The sequence below is a fragment of the Sciurus vulgaris genome (genome assembly GCF_902686455.1).
Source record: "Sciurus vulgaris genome assembly, chromosome: 13".
NCBI lineage: Eukaryota > Metazoa > Chordata > Mammalia > Rodentia > Sciuridae > Sciurus > Sciurus vulgaris.
Genome location: NC_136474.1, coordinates 73,285,895 through 73,291,894, shown reverse-complemented (window position 1 = coordinate 73,291,894; position 6,000 = coordinate 73,285,895).

Here is a 6,000-nt window from a genome sequence, read left to right as displayed (position 1 = left end):
GGGAATGGGTGGTATAGTCTGTCCCAGGGTTGCTTCCCTGTGCGAGGGAGGGGCTTCCTGAAGCCACCCACAGCCTTTGGCTGGTGGCTGGAGTGGTGCCCAGCGTGAGGGCAGGGTGGGTAGTGCCCAGAACACTCCAGTAGCATTCTCAGTGAACCCTGTCGATTGCGGTGGCTGTCACTTGCAGGAGGGCCGTGAATAAAGGAGGTCTCTCCTCCTCCTGCCCTCTCGAAAGCCGCCCCACCGGCCGAGCGGCATTATTTGTGAGGCTCCTGGTTCTGAGGCAACCTCCAGGGGAGGCAGGGGTGAGAGGGGTGGGGCGGGAATCCCCAGACCCCAGATCACCGCTTTGAAATGAAGCCCCTGAGTCCCTGATGGAAGGGAGACAAGAAGGAGCCGCAGGTCCTCCAAAGGAGGCAGCAGGGGCACTCCTCCCGCTCAGACAGCCGGGCTCCCTCGCTGGCCTGGGGACTGCTAGTCTCACGATCATGTCCCCTCAGGAGCACTCTCCCGGGACCAGAGGTCTCTCCTCTTGCACACGCTGCTCCTGACACACGATTCTCACCCGTGTTTGCTTGTTTCTTAGATACACGCTCTCACAAACGGGGACGTTCTCCCTCAAGTGCACACAGGAAAGTCTCACACACACACTGGGCTCCTCTTGCTCTCGCACGCGCCTTTGCGCCTATTCACACCTGGCCTGGGGTCTCCTGCAGGCCTGGGGTCTCCTGCAGGCCTGGGGTCTCCTGCGGGCCTGGGGTCTTTGGCCTCTGTGGCCGGCTCCTGATTTGTGAGGTGACCTGTGGCTTCCTGGCTCAGGCTTTCTCTATTGTTCCCTGTTGGTCAGCCTGACAAGGTCATTTCCTAAGCAGGGCATGGAGACCCTGAGCCAGCCCGAGGCCTCAGCCAGCCATGGGGGTTGTGGGGTTTGGTGTGTGTGTACGTGGGGAGTCCCCAGGAGGAGGCAGCCCTCTGCCCCCATGGGGTATTGGGAAGGGTCAAGTTGGCCAAGCATAAACCACTGACTCAGGGCGCGAGAGCCACTGAGAGGAGTGTACCAGGGACGAGGACAGACTGAGGCTGCTGGAAGCCAGGAAGAAGTTTGGGGGCCTTATTCCATGGAGGTGACGAGGGCTGGCTGGGAGGGAACGCAGCCTCTTCCGTGTGCAAGAAGACGCCCCTCGCTGCTGCTCGAGGCCACCCCGGGCCTCCCACAGTGCAGTGGACACCTGGACTCGATACCTTCTCTTCCATTCATGAAGACTTACGTGGCTCTCTACCATGCTCCACTGTCCCCTCAAGATGGCAGCCCCGACAGCAGGCAGCATCGCACTCAGGAGGAGGAGGTACGGGAGGACCGCAGGCCGCTTGCCGGAGTAGGGAGTCTCCCCGGACTTGTCGGAGTCGGGGTCTGCCCCACCCCTGACCTTGGCTCAGCCTCTGACCTGGAGCCGAGGTCCAGGCCTCCTTGCCTCTCAGTTCAGGATCTCCCTCTCTTAGACTTTTGAGCAACTTGAGGAGGAGCAAATTTTAATGAAAGCCTAAAAAACCAAATTGTGACCCATGTTCAGGTACGCCATGATGCGGCGTGTCCCCAGACCAGACCAGAGCCCTCTCCCACCCCACGATGGGAGGGGACAGCGACAGAGGGCAGATGCCTGCTCCTGGAGGGTCTGGGTCATGGTCGACTCTGAGACTCTCTGATGTTCTCTGGGCTCTTTTCCCTGCTGTGACTGAGCTCAGGGACAGTGACACTGCTGGACACTGGACTTTGTCAGCATGCCCAGGTTCCTCCAACACCGTGGCTGGGTTGGGATGGGGGTGGCCTAAGACAGGGTGATGCTGAAGCCAGGCACCGTAGCCTATCATCCCTGCTCCTCAGGAGTCTGAGGCAGGAGGATTGCCCCGGCAACTCAGAGAACCCTGTCTCCAGAGAAAACAAAAAAGGGCTGGGATGTGCCTCAGTGAGCCCAGCCCCCAGTACCCAAATCAAAAGAAAGGGAAGAAAGGACGGTGATCAAGAGATTCAGTATTCTAGGATCCAGCACCAACTAGGGAGGACTACGCTGGAACAGGGCTCCTGAGGTCCCCTCCTTCCCTGGAAGTGTCCCGCTTTAACCCTTTAGTTACAGGATGCGGGCCAGCTGTGGTGGGGGTGGGGGTGGGGGTGGGGTGGGATAGGAGAGGCATGGGACAACGACTGGCAACAACTACTGAGGAGCTGCCGAGTCTGGTGGCCTGGGCATGCACGGCTCGCCTGTCAGCTTCTTGTAAACCCGAGGAGCTAACGCCCAAGAGTGGCAGTCCTGGGTGTGGAGCGGGGGCTGCGGGGGCTGTCGGGGCGCGACGCCCCTGCACGCGGGAGCCAGAGCGTCTGCTGAGTGACTGCACAGCCTCACGAGCTCAGGCCATGTTTCACACAGCATCGGGGGCAGAGTGCACAAACAGTAAATCACCATATTTAAAATGTGCCGCAATACGTTCTAACACATGTACATGTGCGTAAAGCACCACTGTAATTAAGATAATGAACAAACCCAAGAGCCCCACTGTTGGCTCAGAACCCTTTGCGACTTCCCCCTCCTGGCCTTCCTCTCTCCCCAAGCAATCACTGCCCTGCTTTCTGTCGTTTTCTAGAATTGTACGTACAAGCGGCTCGTTTTGTATTTGTAGCAATCCTCTGAAGTGGCCACTACTTTCTGTCATCAGCCCCTTTTGCAGATGAGAAAATAAAGGCACAGAGAAGTTCAGTGACCTGCCTGCAGTGGCATGGCAGATGAGGGCTGGAGTCAGCATCTGGACTCAGGTGTGTGTCTCCTAACCCCTGACCTTCTGCCCCTCATGAAAGTCGAGGGGCCCCAGCATGGGAAGGTCTGAGTCTTCGCTGGGCCTGCTGTGTCCTTCTCAGAGGCCAGGGGAAGCAAGGAGATCTGGGACAGGGCCCAGAGCACCCCAGAGCTGTGAAGCTGGTGAGGGAGAAAGTGTGTTGGCCTGCACCGTTGGTCGGGCTGGAGGGAGCCGGGGCAACGGGCAGTGAACAGGCCCTGATCTTAGCAAAGTCTGGGGAGCCGTTCCCCCGGCGCCGGGGCTAGCAAGGGTTCCCCTCTGCTGTGCTCAGCCACACCTGTTCTGGGAGCCGCTTTGGAGTAAAGAGGCCTTCTGTCTGGCCACAGGGCAGAGACCTGGGGGCCACCGTCCATGGCAGCCTGGCCTGCTGGGGTGGAGGGGTAGAGTCCTCAAAGGTGCCTTCAGGTTCCACCTGGCTGGGTGGAGAGAACTGGGGCCTGGGCAGAACTTGAGCCCTAGACCAGAGACAGTGGGCGTCAGGTGCTCAGTGTGGCTCAAGGCTGGGCACACAGCACACTGGCCCAGCAGACACCAAGACAGCTGCTGTGGACCCCGCGCTCCACCAGCGTCTCTTTCAGAGCAGAGTTCGCATGAGCTGGGGAGGAAGGAAGGAGCTGTGAAGGAGCGAAGGCTGTAAACCGCACCGAGACCTGATCAACACTGTGGAGGAGCCGGGCGACTCCTGCCCACAGAGTGTGAGGGAATCATCAGGAGAGGCAGCGCTGGGACTCTCGAGGCTGGTATAGAAGAAGGGGAAGCCCCTCCTGGGAACAGGACCCGGTTCCACCCCTCGCTCTGTCAGCCCCTTGCTGGCTTCCCTGGGCTGGTTGCTACACCTCTCTGGGCCCTTTTCCTTCAGCTGTCAAACAGTAAGTGCCAAGATTCTACTATTCCAAGTATCCTCTGCCATACCCTGATTTCCTAAGATTCCTGGACTTTCTGGACCCTTTTAGGAAGGGTCAACCTCCATCCAGCTTCCTAGGAATACCCAGTTCTGGGGAAGAAGGGAGGTGAATGGGCCAGTGACAGGAAGGCAGCGGAACATGGCCCAGGGGGCGGTTTTACTGGAAAGATGAAAGGAGATCGCGTCTTTAATAATTCACCGGCTGGTTTGGAGGGAGGCAGGTTGGCGGGGCCGCCCAGCCGCCGGGTGATCCCAGTCTGGGTTCCTGGAAATCCGCTGGCTCCAGAGCCTGCCCCAGATGCCCGGGGCCTCCATCTCCTCCTGGCTGAGGGACAGCAGGAGCCGACAGAGTCTAGACCAGGGTGAGAGGTTAAAACACAGCCATCCCGGGAACCCGCTAAATTGATATCCCCAGCACAAAGGGAGCCTAAATAATCGATAGGACAGCAGCCCGGGAAAGTGGCCCAGCGCGGGCTCCAGCAAACAGCACGGGGCTCAGAGGGGAGAATGGGGGCCTCTCCTGATGCCCCACCCCAGAGTGCAAAGGGACTTTGGGCAGGCAGGGGTCACTGCTGCTGGGCAGCCTGCCCAGATGGGGGGTTGGGGTGCAGGGGACACACTGCAGATGTCTGCGGCAGGACCTGGCTTTGCCCTTCCTCCTGGTTCTCTTGAGTGGCGGGGACGCCTTCCACTGATCTCCAGCCCTGGGTGCCTGGTAAGGAGAGATGTAGGCAAAGCCTGGGAGAAGCTGCCCAGGACAGAGCAGGAGGTACCAAAGAGGACACCAGTGGAAGAAGGCAGGTCTGCTGTCTATGGATGCTGGTTTTCTTTCCAGCAGCCCTGAGGGTGAGCCCCCCCCTCCCCCCCGCCCCGGGCTGCCGCCCTCCTGTGAATGGAAACTCAAAGCACAAGGAGAGAACAAGACCCTATGCTCCTGGAAAGACCTTTGCTTCCTCAGATCGTCTTTATTTTGGGGCCTTTTTCTCAAGGACTATAGAATCTTGGTTGGCTCACTGGAAGTGTCTAAGCCTTCCTGGGTGGTCAGCACAGGAACAGACTAGATGGGGGGCAGTGCGTCACAAGGGAGGATCAGATAGGGGGATTGAGGGAATCTGGGGGCCAAGACAGGCTCAGGCAGAGCAACTGTTATTCAGCACCTCCCCCCAACCCCATTCTTTCCTGCTAATTAGTAAAAATGACTCAATAATCACAGGACACACCTTTGAAAACTAATATACCATCTATCTTCGACAAATGGGCAAACTGAGACTCAAAGAAGCCACACTTTCTTGGTACAGCTGGTTAGTGTGGAATCAGGGCTAGAGTTTGGGTCAGATGGCCCCCAATCCGGTGCTCTTCACATGACAGGAAGGGGCCTCTTGAGTTCCCTCCCTCCACAGCTCCCACGATGGGAGGTACCGTGTGGCCTTGCAGCCGCTGCCCAAGCTGGTGGTCATGAGAATCATCCTGACTCACTGATCTGAGTCCACCCTGACCCTCTGAGGCTCAGCTTTCCTCCCTGGAAAACTAGGCCTCCTCCGTTAGCCTCACAGGACTTCAGGAGGGTCCTACCGGGAACATGACTGATTCTAGGTCAGTAGCGCCTTTCACATCAGTGGATCCAGCTCTCCTGAGCGTTCCTAACATCCACGCACGCAGCAAACCTCGCTACCTCTCGCGGATAGGAACGCCGCCTGGTCAGGTCCTATTCGCTTCTACTTGACAGACAGTTCTGACGCGTTCGGTGGTCTCGCTCCTCAGGCCACAACAGGTATATCAAGAGTAATGAGAAGAGTTTTATGATGAGAGAGGAGGCAGAAAAACTGTAACATGCAGATCCAGTAATTAAAACAGCAAAGCAGACAGGACATGCCACGATAATCCCCGAGGCTAACCCTGCATTACAGTCCAGTCTGCTAATTAGTGTTGTCCGAATGACCCTGAGTCATCAAGAAGGGGCGAAACTCACAGTGGCCTGTGTTTGAGAAATCAGGGATGTGTATGATCCCCTATAGAAAGAGTTCTACCAAAAATTAATATATATATATAAAAAGGCTTTGCTGTGTACAGAGGTAGGAAAGGAAGAGAATGAAGGGTGTAGAATGTCGCCTTCTCCACGAGGCCTGGTGTCTGGGATGCAGAGAGCATCTTCTGACTCTGAGAATCAGAAGCCACAGGACCCCAGGTCTGTCCTCCTCCCCGTTGGAGGCTGCCCCCTCCCGTATCATTAACCACTTTCCTGCTGCTTC